Source organism: Podarcis tiliguerta (genome assembly GCF_965153285.1).
Source record: "Podarcis tiliguerta genome assembly, chromosome: 2".
NCBI classification, from domain to species: domain Eukaryota; kingdom Metazoa; phylum Chordata; class Lepidosauria; order Squamata; family Lacertidae; genus Podarcis; species Podarcis tiliguerta.
This window is the reverse complement of record NC_139535.1, coordinates 84,507,591-84,521,885: the sequence shown is the minus strand read 5'-3', so window position 1 is coordinate 84,521,885 and position 14,295 is coordinate 84,507,591. Positions and strand designations below refer to the sequence as shown.

Here is a 14,295-nt window from a genome sequence, read left to right as displayed (position 1 = left end):
TTCTGCTGACGGGATTTCAAATGTGTATTTCCAACTGGTACCGTGAAATATATAGTATATGGTCACAATTGGCTCTAGATGTTATTCATGGCAAATGACTAATGTGAAACACAAGAAAAAAATATAATGGAATTCAAAACCTCTCTTCCTTAGCTCAGAATTCCAGACGACACCACGAAATCCTGGAAAAGTGCCACCTCCACTATGTTATTCTTAAGCAAAATACAGCCAACAAAGCCAGCATTTCCCTGCGTGGTTAAACTCCACTTTATTTGTCAAGAATAAGGCACTGTTTTTGTCTTGCCCCCAAACTACAGCATAGCTATTGGCCTCCTTGAAACTTTGCAAAAATCCTTGATTATGTCAGACCACAAGCTTTCTTCCACAACTAGCTGATTATTTGGAAGAGCATGATTTTTAGTTTCTCCCAAACAGAAAATGCCATTGTCCTCTGCTCCCTCACTTCTTCAGGACTTCATCTTACACAGTTTCCGCAATATGCTGGGAGCACAAGCCTCTTCCTTTGTGACATGGAAATTGTATTGTGGGTGGTAGAGCATAACTGGTGTCCTACAACTGTACAACCAATAGAAATTTGTTGCATGGAGTGCTCAGATAATTGTCTATGTGGGGGCACTGTTACTAAAGTAGGACTTGGAATTGCCAAGCAGTGGAAGTGTTCAAACTTCACTGTTTTTGTAGATATTGTGCTTTTGGCTATGCTGCTGTTTGCTTTTGTTTCTTTCGTAAAATTTATAGGCCACTTGACTATAATCAAAACAAAACACCTCAAACTGGTTGAGCACAGGGCCACAACTGGTTACTTCTTGGATTACTGGCTGCCATCTTAGCGGGACCACAGGTTTGCCTATCCCATGGCGCTGTGCTTGGAAGGGGAAAAATTGTGCTGCAGTTCACTAATTTTGTGAGGCATTGGTGAATTCATACAGACATATTCTATACAGGGTTGACAGTTGCAGTGTCTTGATTAACAAGACCAAGTTCTCACTCATTCAGTTTAGCACACTGGATGCTATGGAACTGCGGCCTCTCCTGACCCTGCAAAAGAGGCATTTCCTACGGACAATGTTATTTGCATGTTGCTAAAAATATCTGGTAGCCACAGCATAAGAAAGCAATATAATCATCTAGAAAGTCCTTAACACATTTAAAAAATGATTTCTGATATTTGATGCCTTGCCTTTTAGGGGTGTGTGGGTATGTGACAAGGAACTCATCTGTCTTCAACATAGCACTTTATTTTTTATTTATTGTTTCAGCTCTATCAATGTCATTATAGTGAGTGACTTTGTAAAAAGGAGAGTCCAGCCCTATTAATTAGCTGAATATGGCTTACATATTTTAAAGCTACATATTTCAGGATTCAACTTGCTATTATCTCTCAGTGCCTGTGCCTTTAACACAGTCTTCCAGACTAATTGGTAAAGCTAAGTAGCTCTCTCCTCTAAAACACTTCTTTATATAAACATGACATTTTCTGAAGAACTTTTTTAGTGATAGGTTGGAAAGCTCCTACCAGAATATTTCAATTAGCACGAAATAGACGTTCTCTGAAATTAACAGCACCGTTGATTTTCCTGGCATCCAGTCTTCCTTTAACAATCCTTGTTCAATCTCAATCTGCTTTTTTATGTAGTATTACACTGATTAAGGGATTCACTGAGGACATCATGAATTGAAAAATTCAAATCATTAATGTTGGATGGATGGACTTTCTATTGAATCTACCTTCCAAAAAGCAAATTTATTCAAGATATCTTAAGCAGGGAGTGACATTTTTAGTAGGCTAGCTTCAATAAAAGGAACAACCCTTGAAAGGACCTTCAAAATTGTATGCTCCCTGCTCCTTCTCTCCCCTGGGACTATGGGTTGTGCTTCTCCTGCAAACAAAACTTCCATCCCTAGTTTGCAGGGCAAGTACAGGAGCAAAGTAAAGGTTTCCCAAGAGCCGGGGGGAGGGGGGAGGTAGAGAAGGGATAGCAGCATACAAGTGAAAAGGAGCAAATGCGCAACGCCAAGGTGGTTCATATCATGCTAAACAACGGATGGTTGTTATGTCTGAACGCGCCCAGTGACTCCAGCTTTTTGTATCTTCAGAAAGGAATTTATATTCCACTTTGTGTCACTTTTAGGTCAAATTGGGTAACAATCAAAATAACATCTTTAGAGCACCTTCAAGGGTTCCTGTTCAGCCTCCTTTTCTATGAAGCCCAATGCCTGTAATTCTGTATCTCCTAACCATTAGTTTCCATAGTCACATTATCCATGGTCTTATTTTGAGTGTAGAGACATGTGCTTTTCTTTAAGCTACTGGTGGTTTTGACACTATGCTAGATTGTAAAAATTAGAAACCACACATTAATATTTCTATTATATACCCTCCCAAAGCATGCACAAACTAGTGCTTTTAGAATAAATCATATAAAGATCCGTTTAACAAACTATAGGAAGGAAAAGAGGTCTCTAACCATAAACTTTTACAACTTGACAGAAATTATACACAAATGCAAACATCATTAGAACTGCAATAACTGGATGTCAAGCCTTTTGGGTCATGGAAATAAAGCAAAATTTGTGATCTGCCATGGGAGACAATCTGGCTTAGGATCAATTCAGACTTTACACACACCCAAAACATGGTTTAGATGTCAAACCACAACTTCAAGCTACTTTCTGTGTTTTCATTTTCCATTAGTTCACCATTCTTGTATCTAGTAGTAGGTGCCGCCGTACAGAAGCTTAAACTGTGGGTTGTCAAATCAGACATTATGTCCAACTACATCATTAACACAAAGCATGGTCTGCCAACCTCCTTCAAACCCTGGCTTATGATTCTAGTTTGCAGGCCAGTTGCAAACCATGATGCTATCCATTCAACAGTGACAGCCCTTTGCATCTCAGATTTCAGTAGTGACCTGTGCAACACCAAAATCTGGCAACCCCGCCTTCCACTGGACTTCTTCATTGCAGCACCTCAGAAGCAATATGTCCAGTGCAACTGAACCAGTCACACTCCCTTAGATCTACCTTTGCATTCAGTTATCACACCAAAGCAAAGTTAACCATGGTTTGCATGATACTTGAATTGCCACCCATTAAGAAATTAATGTTCTCATATTGGATTAGTTATTTAACGCTAGGGTTACTTGATAAGTTACTTGGTGTGTGTACTTTTGGAATATTATGTCATTCTTCATTTAACAGGATATTCATGTCTCATCGCCTCCAGTTACTACTAATGTAACTGCATACCTAAATCAATATTCTAATGCATCTTGACCACAGTTTCATTTCAATTCAACAAAATAATGCAAGAACCCACATACCATAACAAAAAATCAACTAAGCTGAACTAATAAAAGCAGTAAAAATAAGAAATATAGCAGCCAGTGGTACAAAATAGAAACACATCCCATACCAATCAATGCACTATTTCCTGTTTTCCCCATTACTGTGAAACGGTTCATTGAAACACCACATGATGACACATTCATAGACCTCTACTAAACTGGGTACTGGTTTGCTGCTATTATTATTATAAAATTATTATTATGTTTAATGTTTTACTGTGTTTTTATGTATGTTAGAAGTCACCCACAGTGGCTGGGGCAACCCAGTCAGATGGGTGAGGTACAAATAAAATTATTATTATTATTATTATTATTATTATTATTATTATTATTATCAACATCATTATTCAACATGTCTCATTTGCTCTCACAAATGCGTGCACAATTTTTAAAAAGATAAATATTTAACTATTAAGTGCATTAATTCTTTTTTTGGGGGGGGGACGACCGGAAGCAATTTTCCCCCTTCGGCTTCTTCCTTCTGTCTACGTAACAGGTGCAAGGATACAACAGGGAAGGAAAGTTGCACCACTCTAATGATTATTTTAAAATAGCTCTCAACAACAAAGAGCCAAAGTACTAAAAATAGAAAGCCCTTTCAAACGTTAAAGCAGCCTGCTACCTAACAACATAAAACAAGGATTCTAACATAACACACACACAGTCAGCCTGCCAAATACAGGGGCTATATGCAAAGTCTTCCTGCTTGAATATCACTAGTAACTTCTATCATTTTATGTTTTAAACCAGCTTTACTGAAATATATATATTAAATATCACCACGAAACTCCCCCCCCCCCAAGCTATGGGAAGAAACCAAGCATTTCAACAAAGGGGTTTTTTGTCAGTGGGGAGAGGGCATCGTTTGTGCCAAGAACACTCTGATCTGTTACAGCAACTTGTTCTGCAGTAGGGCAAGAGGTGAAGCTTTACAAGTCTTTTACCATGACTCTGAATGAAGCGGAAATAAATATAAAGTGTCCATTAGTTTGCCATGGTCGAAGAAAAGCCAGAGCTGAGAGGAGTAAAAAGCCCATCAACATTCCCCAGTGTCAACCTCTTTAATAACCTTCCGTGGGTTTACTCTCCCAGGATTAGCTTTGCAGCTTCATTCACTATTGTTTGCTCAGAGTCCCCGCTGAAAAATTCTGCTTTGTTTACTAGGTCCACCAAAAAAGAAATCCTCCCAGCACTAATAGCCTGAAGATAACATCTACTACAGGAAGAGAGAGAGGAGAAGAAGAAGAAGAAAGAAACAGACACTGCATCTTAAAGTCACTAGCAGTGTTTGTTCCTGCTTTCAATCGTATTTGCCTTTAGTATTCCCCATCACTGACTTGGAATTATGTATTATCAATCAAATAGGCATGCTGATAACGTTCTCTGCTCTTAATATCCTGACAGAGGACGGAAGGATAAAGGGGGGGGGGGGAGCCTAGCAAGGCGTTTATCAATAGAAAGCTGGCAAAATCCCTGGTGCTTCTAATTCAATCCTACACTTACTACTGCAGTCTCAGCTATTTCCTCTTTAAACTAAGCTGAACTTACCCAACCAAAACCATATGTACTCCAATAATTCTGAATGCAGAATGCTGGGAGGAAGGGGAGATAACCATAGGAGCGGGTGATGAAATTGCATTGCTCTAGAACTGTTAAATCATTTCTGGTTAAGCAACATAGTGTGGAGGCAGGAGCATGAATGCCAAAAGCATTCCAGTCGTGGCTGACTCTGGGGTTGCAGCGCTCATCTTGCTTTATTGGCCGAGGGAGCTGGTGTACAGCTTCCAAGTCATGTGGCCAGCATCACTAAGGTGCTTCTGGCAAACCAGAGCAGCGCATGGAAACACCATTTACCTTCCCACTGGAGCGGTACCTATTTATCTACTTGCACTATGATGTGCTTTCAAACTGCTAGGTTGGCAGGAGCAGGGACTGAACAATGGGAGGTCACCCCATCGCGGGGATTCGAACCGCCGACCTTCTGATCAGCCGACCTTCTGATCAGCAAGTCCTAGGCTCTGTGGTTTAACCCACAGCGCCACCCACGTCTGGTCCATCAAGCCTGGTGCTGTCTACTCTGAATGGTAGTAGTTTTCCAAGCTGTCAAGCAGAGATATACAACTTGAGAAAATACAAATTATGTGCTCAGCCACTAACCTACGGGCCCTTCATGACACACTTTACTTTACCATACTTTACCCCAAAGCCCTGTACAAAATGACGCAAATGATTTCTGTGAAGCACAGCCTGCTCAAAGCCTTCAACCATTGTTGATGTGCCAGGAAAGGTTGGAGGAAGGACGTCAACTAGCAGGCTCCTGGAATGAAAACACCAAGTTCAGCAACAGTTTTCTATTTGCAGATTACCACAATTGCAGTGTTGTAAAAGCTTCCAGCCTGCCGCTGAAAATAATTAGAAGTTCTTTAAAGGCCACAATGAAATGAGCAGTATATTATGTAGTCATTGTTTATTCCACTAAATGACCAGAAACGTCCGTTTTAAGGAATTGAGAACTTGCTGTGCTAGCTCTCCCCATATATCTCTCTCACCCCCACCCCTTGAACCCATGTGTATGCTAGTAACCTTTCTGCTCCTGGAATGCTTTAAATACAAATTTGTTGTTTCTGTTGCTGTAATAAATGGATGGCAAGGCTCGATGCAGTTAAGAATGAGCCATCTGACTGTGGGTTGCTCTTGAAATTAAAGTCAGTGAAAGCTCGTATATAAGGCATCTCTGAAGGCAAAGAGCTATGGAAAAACAGCAAAGGGGAATGTATGGGGGAGGGTTAAAAGTTACATGCCAAAGCAAAGGTAAGCAGTTGGTAATACAGTGGTACCTTGGGTTACATACGCTTCAGGTTACATACGCTTCAGGTTAAGACTCCGCTAACCCAGAAATAGTACCTCAGGTTAAGAACTTTGCTTCAGGATGAGAATAGAAATTGTGCTCCGGCGGTGCGGCGGCAGCAGGAGTCCCCATTAGCTAAAGTGGTACTTCAGGTTAAGAACAGTTTCAGGTTAAGAACAGACCTCCAGAAAGAATTAAGTTCTTAACCCGAGGTACCACTGTATGCTGCATCTAGAGGGATGAGAAGATGAAGGATGAAACTCTTCTTTTTCAAGTAGGCATGGCCTTTATTTAAGCCATCTACTTTTCCAATGCTCAAAGCAGTTTTAACTATATTTAAAACATCAAAATATTAAAACCCAATGATTTTTAACTGGTGGCATGAGGTCCTTGGCCTCTGCTTCTCATCCACATGTTTGTGGTTGGGGAGTTCTATTTCCTCCCCCAAGAAAACCTCTAATTTCTAGGAGATTATAAACACATATTTTTTTAAAAAATCAATGTAATTTGTTCAAAAGAAACATGGGATACTAAAAAACACTTGACTTTGAAGTGATATATTCATGAACCTCTGGGGCCTAGAACACACTTGAGGGCATTATCTTGGTGCTAGGGGGGCCTTCCACAGGTGCCCTCCAGAGGTTTTTGTCTACAGAGGTAAGCAGCAGGTCGTATAGGTAAGGCAAGAGGTTTAATCTTCTTAAAAGTCACAGATATAAATCCAACTTGCACAGAATCAAGAGTGAAGATAATTATGGTGCTCAGTCTGAAGAATGGAGCCAATTACAATGGTACCTCAGGTTAAGTACTTAATTCGTTCCGGAGGTCCGTACTTAACCTGAAACTGCTCTTAACCTGAAGCACCACTTTAGCTAATGGGGCCTCCTGCTGCTGCCAGAACCCGATTTCTGTTCTCATCCTGAAGCAAAGTTCTTAACCTGAAGCACTATTTCTGGGTTAGCGGAGTCTGTAACCTGAAGCGTATGTAACCTGAAGCATATGTAACCCGAGGTACCACTGTATTCAATAACTTATTTTCATGAAATATCACATTGTTAAAAGTAAACACCAGCCCATGGATAATTTACAAATATTTACGGAAACCTGCATACATAGGCACCGCCCCACCCCCAGGTTTAGCCTCAATATCGTGCTCTACAGGCTGGGCATTACTATTGGATTATACCAGATATTCTACATTCCATTCTCCCTTGCAATGCTTGGAAGGGCTGCAGCCAACTAGCTTGACTTAAAGTACTGTGACATGGATACTTTTTTGTTTATTCATTTGATGATAGGAAGCCATAGTTTAGTTTGAAACTTGATATGTTGATCGACTGCTTCTATTTCTATGCCATTTTTTATGCAAATAAATCCCAAAGCGGCTTACAAACAAAAGATAAGCATAATGGAACATCACAAATACAGCATAAATAGTCTAAATACTTAACAAATCATCAGCAAAACAATCACAAATCACAGATAAAACAATTACCATCTATGTAGCACTATCAACTAAATAACAAAAAAAAGCTAAACATCACAGTTACACCAAAAATCCTATTATAGGATTCACAAAGTACTACAGCATTCATATCTATAAAACAATATTAACAACGTTAACAAAATAGCAACAAAACAAACAAACAAACAAAGCCCTGTTGAATTTGTACACATGCTCTCCCCTCAAGAGATTGCCCTAATCTTTTTATTAAAAAATTAACAGGAACAATATCAGTTAGTATCTATGAACAGAACAAAATCCTAAATTTTTCTTTGCCGTGGCAAAATTGCCATATTTGAATAGTCTTTCCGGCACAACATACAACTGCACACACCCCTTTCACTTGGCTGCAAGTGCCTCCTCAGAAAATGAAGAAGACATTCAGCATTCATAGAACATTGAAATACTTTCACAGCGAGCACTGAAATACCTTATGATCTTGAATATTTCAGAATAAAAAAAGGGGGACGACGACGAAATTTTAGATTTGAACAAGGCATTCCTTTCCTTGTTCAAGCCTCAGACATTCTTTTGTCAACATTTTTGCCTTCTGTTTCTTTTGGCCATACTTTCCACAGAGCATGCATAGCTCTATTCTTACCAAGTCAAAAGCAGGCAGTATTCCATTTTCCATCATTTAAAGAGAGAAATGTGGCCACTCATGACATTTAAAGATAATGAAAGGTGTGGCTTTTTGTTTTGTTGGTGGGGGCGACATCCTTAGCTATAGAAGGCATAACAGTGGTGCAGAGGCGAAGGCTTATGGAAAAGCTAAAGAGAAATGCACTATGAACTCTTTTCCCCCCAAGATGTCCCAGCTGTGAATACCACTCTTGTCTGCGCTGGAATACATTTAATCACATGTTTATACAACCATCTTAACAGCCCAGAATAACACAATGCATGTGCTCTAAAGTAACTGTTGCACTTTGGACATTTCAGTCCCATGGTAGAAACCAGATCTAGCCGACTCAATTTATCATATACATTCCTTGCGTGAGTTTTAATGCATTAAGGTACTTCCAAGACAGATTTTCTTTTTTGAAAAAGCTGAAATGGAACGCATGCGGTACAACATATTCTGATTATTAGTAAGGTCTAGAAACACAACCTTTTCATCTCCCTCCTTCAGACATGAATTCTGCCTTCACAATTCCAGCAAAGCAAGCCAACACAGAGATGGGGCTAAGCATTGGGCTATGGGATCAGCTGCCTCAGGGAAGGAGATCTGCTGTAGCAGCCAGGAAAGCTAAATCTGCAAATGAGACTTCTCCCTTCCCACACGGTTTGAAAAATCCTTGGGGTTCTAGATAATTATAAATCTTAAGGACACATACTGCAGATGTACTTTGCATCTTGCAAGTAGCAGCCATTGAGGCAACATGGGTGGGGCTCCATTGCTCTCTTGGCTTCCCAACACAGCGGGTTGCTGGAACTTACCAAGAGGAAAGGGTAGTGGGGCAAGGTGAGCTCCCTATGGGGCAGCAGGAGTGTTGAATTCACTCCACTGTCAGCTGCTGCATTGTGACAAGCTCCTCATGCCTTGCTATTCTACTCTCTCTCTTGGTAAGAGTTAGGAATCCACTGTGTTAGGAAGCCAAAGAAGCAAATGGACTTCCGTCCACAGTGCCTCACCAGCTGCTACTTTGTTTTGTCAACCTTCAGGAAATAATTTATTTTGGCTTCAGATCAGAGGGTTGGGCTAGAAATGTTTTTTTCCAGTTCTGTACTTCTATAATCTCAACAAGTTCAGGGTGGGCATCATAAGTTATCCATAGTAATTTGTCTTTTTCTTTTCCCTTTGCATACTTGCAATGTACTATACTACATAGCTGCAATGTACTTTGACAATTCCCCCCCCCCTCAATATGTGCTAACATTCTGCCAAAAATGTTCATAAATTTGCTGTTGTCCTTCAGCTTACAACACATTTAATATTTGCAAGAAAAGCAAAAATGCCAAATGCCCCTAACAGTTAGAACAATATTTTCCAGGTTACACCGCATTGCAGACAGAAAACAGGATTACCGTAAGTTTCTTCATTGATGTGCTTTTAAAACAAGTCAGCAAAAGAACTCAGAGGTGTAGAATAGGGAACTGGAAGGTATCATACAGTCTAAAGAATGGGAAACTGCTTTAAAATCTATATGAAATGTTTCCGTAAACTTGAATTTGAGAATTAATCAATCAATCAATCTTTATTACTGTCCAGAAAATTAATATTTTAAGTACATTGGAGCTCACAATGTCTGTATAGCAAGGCAATGTCTAAGACAGATAGATGCTGGAAGTGTAATGACGACAATGGCTTATTTGGATACATTTTGTGGGCTTGTCCAGTGGTAAAATATTTTTGGTCTCAAGTTATCTACATCAAACATCAGGAGGTGTTGATTGTAATAGCTATGTTGACATTTTCATCTGACATGAAAATTCTTGGCACAACCAAGAAATTGAGAGAAATTCCAGCCCCTACCAAATTTTTGGATATATGTCAAAGACGATCCATAAGGGCCAGTTTATATGGATGTGGTTCCATGCAATCACCTCAGCTGTGTGCATTCTTATTGTCAGATGCACACTTTACCAGCTATGTGGAAAGTTTTCAGGTACAAAAATATTATACCTGTGCACAATCCAGGTTGAACAAAACCACAATTTTTTACTCATTACATTTATGTGCATTGATATACATATGTATTTCTACTTCACACAACACATCCCACATATATGTCTGAGCAATGACATGCATGAGCCTAAGATCATCATGAAGAAACAGCCATGTAACTATCCCTCTGCCTTAAGCTTACTTCCTTCATGTATTTTCCCCTATACTGCAGGACAGAAACATTTGTACATTCTTGCACACAACTGATATTACAAAAACTGTCCACAGTATTTCTACATTTATGCTAGTACCATGTTTTCCAGTTTCCCCTTAGCTTCATCTGAAACTACAGTCTGAATTGCACATCATTGCCAAGACCTGTAAAGTTCCCCAATGGCAATATTTAAAGGCATCACTGAAGTTTTTGGTCAAAAACATCACCTTCTGTAAGACTGCCTGGGGAGGAAAAGGCTTCGGTTTAAAATATCCAGTTTTGTTTCATATAAATAGATCTGTCAGCAGAGATGTAAATAACTTAACAGCCACTGCTTATAGGGGACCAGCAAGGTTTGGTGCCTTGTGTCTGAAAGATACCAAGAGAGCTTAAGTCCACAAATAAATTCTTATACAACTAGTCTGTCTGCAGGGCCCACCCAAGAAAGTAAACAATCTACTTTTGTTGACTTCAAACTCGGCTAGAAATTTAAGCTTGAAAAACAGAGAGGAGTAACAAAATATAGAACACTTCCTCTGTCCCACTCTTTCCTCTCATCAGGAAGCCCTGTGCAAAGGTAGCATGGCATTCAGACCAAGATAGTTGAGTATGCTTATTTACATCTCACTTGTCTAAATAATGTACGGGCTACAATAGATGTAGATTCAGACTGTACACGCTTAAAAAGATGAAAATATACCCCCCCAATTTGGTTCAAAGTTATTGTGGTCCTTTCCCTTATTCCTAAGTGTAGAGGGTTACCACACCTAATAAGCAGAGAAGCAGCTTCTATCTACCACTGTTGATTCACCAACTGTGTATGGAGGTTCCTATTTTACTCTCACTCCCAGAATAATAATAATAATAATAATAATAATAATAATAATAATAATAATAATAAATAATTTTTATTTATACCCCGCCCTGCCCAGCCAAGGCTGGGCTCAGAGCGGCTTACAAGCAATAATAAAAACAGGTTAAATGATTACAACTTAAAAACAAAATTAAAAAATACAACATTAAAATACTGAAACATTAAAATATTAAAATGTAGCCTCATCGCAGAAGGAGACGGAAAAGAAAAAAGAAAGAGAGGGAGGGAATCAAATTGGCTCCAAGCCAAAGGCCAGGAGGAACAACTCTGTCTTACAGGCCCTGCGGAAAGAAATCAGATCCTGCAGGGCCCTGGTCTCGTGAGGCAGAGCGTTCCGCCAGACGTAAGTACATACTGTATATTTCAAAACATTCTAATTGCTCGCACCATGTATCTATACTATGCTGTTTACCGACAACTTAAACTATGACCCAGTAACTGCAGCACTTTAGATGTGTTACAAAAGCAGCCAGACTCACTTTATAAGCAAACAAAAGTAAAAAAGTTTTCCTTTATTTATTATTGACTATAAGGAAAAAGAAAGTAAATACTGTTACTGTTTCTGGAAGACTTGTGGTCGTTTTTATAAAGTTACTGTTATTAAAAATAGCAGTTACTTTCAAATGCAGAAGCTTCCATAAGGTTGGCACTAAAAATTTGTATTTCCTCCTGCTATCAAAATTATGTGCCAATTACCCTTCCCCCACCCAGTCAATCTCACCACCACCAGGTACAGAAAACCGTTGCTAGTTTTCCCTGAGTCAAGCTTGCAGGCAGTTCCTTCTCTGGTCAGCTCCAGAAACTCCTTGCTGAACTCTTCCTCATTGCTCACCAGCATTTGATGGCCTCTTTGTGGATATTTGGCTTAAGCCAGTGATTCAGCTCTTTGGGAGCTTTCCTTAGCTTCAGTAACCTCTACCTGCCTGAGCTCCAGACTTCTCTTCCAGATTCTTCTTCTTCTGGTTCACAGTCTTAGCAGTCGCACTCTCCTGAACAAGTGGCAAAACTGTCCTTTTTATGTTCCACCCAGTCTACCCTTCAACTACTCATGTCTGAATGGCATTGAATTCTCTCCCCTCACTGGACCATTTTTCCTCGTCCAGTGAGTGATGAAGAACTTCAATCCAGCAGGCCAATCATAAGCAAAATTTTACTCAGTATAAAAAGAACCCAGCTTTTCCCAGTCCAGTCTTATGCAAGTAACTGCCGCCTGCCAACCGCCATTGGAAACTTAAGCCTTCACATAACCCCTCAAACATAATTAACTCTTATACAGTGGTACCTCGAGTTAAGAACTTAATTCGTTCTGGAGGTCTGTTCTTAACCTGAAACTGTTCTTAACCTGAAGAACCACTTTAGCTAATGGGGCCTCCTGCTGCCGCTGCGCTGCCACTGCACGATTTTTGTTCTCATCCTGAAGCAAAGTTCTTAACCCGAGGTAATATTTCTGGGTTAGCAGAGTCAGTAACCTGAAGCGTGGGTAACCTGAGGTACCACTGTACTTTCTATGTAAAGCATACCCAGTCTCAGTGAACACATTATAAAAGGTGATTTCTCCACACCCCTGTATGCTCACAATTATTCAGGCGTCTACACACAAACTAGATGAACTACTCTTTCTTCCACCTACAGTGGAAGATGGAGGTCATGTGAACTTGACGCTCTCCTAGCCTCTTTCCTGTAACAATAAACCATGGTTTATCATAATGTCCTGCGGCCAAAGTCTGTTGCAAGATTTATTAGGACAAGTCCTTCCCATCTTTCTTCAGATTAACCTCCAAGATGAAGTCAGCAAGAGTATAAGGATATCTGCTCCTGCATTTAGAAGATTAATGCATTAAAATGTTTTCAAAATGTAGTAAAAGTGTGGGAAAGATTTTGTGTCAGTTGGACTGCAGTTACGAATGCCAAACAATGGCACTTTTCAGAAGCAAAAAGAATGCTTTCCTTGGCCACAATGCAATTTTAAGATGTAAAACATATGCATCCCAAGAGCCATGTCTATGGCCCCATGTAGGTACATTACATGTGCTCCCACTCTACTGCTGGTCCACTGGAACTGACATTCTAACCGTTGAAAGGCAAGTATTGGGGGGGGGGGCAGACGCGAGAGTCTAGAATATCTTACACGCTATTTCTATAAACCTTTACTAGAACTATGCTTATCTTGGTCACTTGCCCAGTTTTAGCAGCAAAGTTGTTTTACTCTAATCTACCTTCATTAGTCACACTAGAATTCTGCAACCATCCCTCTGATGTAGAGATAAAAACGGAACCTATAAAGTGAAGATCTAGGTTTCAATTATACAAACAGTTCAGTTGGTAGAGCATGAGACCTCTTAACCTCAGGGTCGTGGATTCGAGCCCCACACTGGGCAAAAGACTCCTGCATTCCAGGATTGGACTAATGACCCTTATGGCCCCTTCCAACTCTACAATTCTGATGATTCTATAACAGAAGAAGGTGGTCACCTCAGCAAGACTAAGTTTAGTGTAAATAACACTCAAAAATGCTTATTTTAATTTATGCTGAAATGCCATCCCCTGCATAGGGAATGTTTTAATGTTTGATGTCTTATTGCGGTTTAATTTGTTGGAAGTTGCTCAGAGTGGCTGGGGTAACCACGTGAGACGGGCGGCATATAAACAACAACAACAATTGTTATTATTATAAAGCGACTTCATCAACACACTCCATAAGTTTGTTAGACAGAGCTGTCAGCATTAAACTGCTTTAGAATAAAGCAAGATGCACATCTCTTAATAAATACATTTGAACCTTATTGTTTTTCCACAAGAGAGCTCTTCAGTTAGTACAATTTTTAGGTATGAGAGGGGAAAGAAGAAGAGGTGCCTCCATTAAGCTCTGGGTCCTG

At 39.9% G+C, this 14,295-nt stretch overlaps 1 protein-coding gene across 4 annotated transcripts in view; it reads right to left on the bottom strand.

Moving 5' to 3' along the window:
* The window catches only part of B3GNTL1 (UDP-GlcNAc:betaGal beta-1,3-N-acetylglucosaminyltransferase like 1), a 162,087-nt gene that overhangs the window by 69,317 nt on the left and 78,475 nt on the right, over positions 1–14,295 (bottom strand). The gene's annotated exons all lie outside the window — the stretch shown is intronic.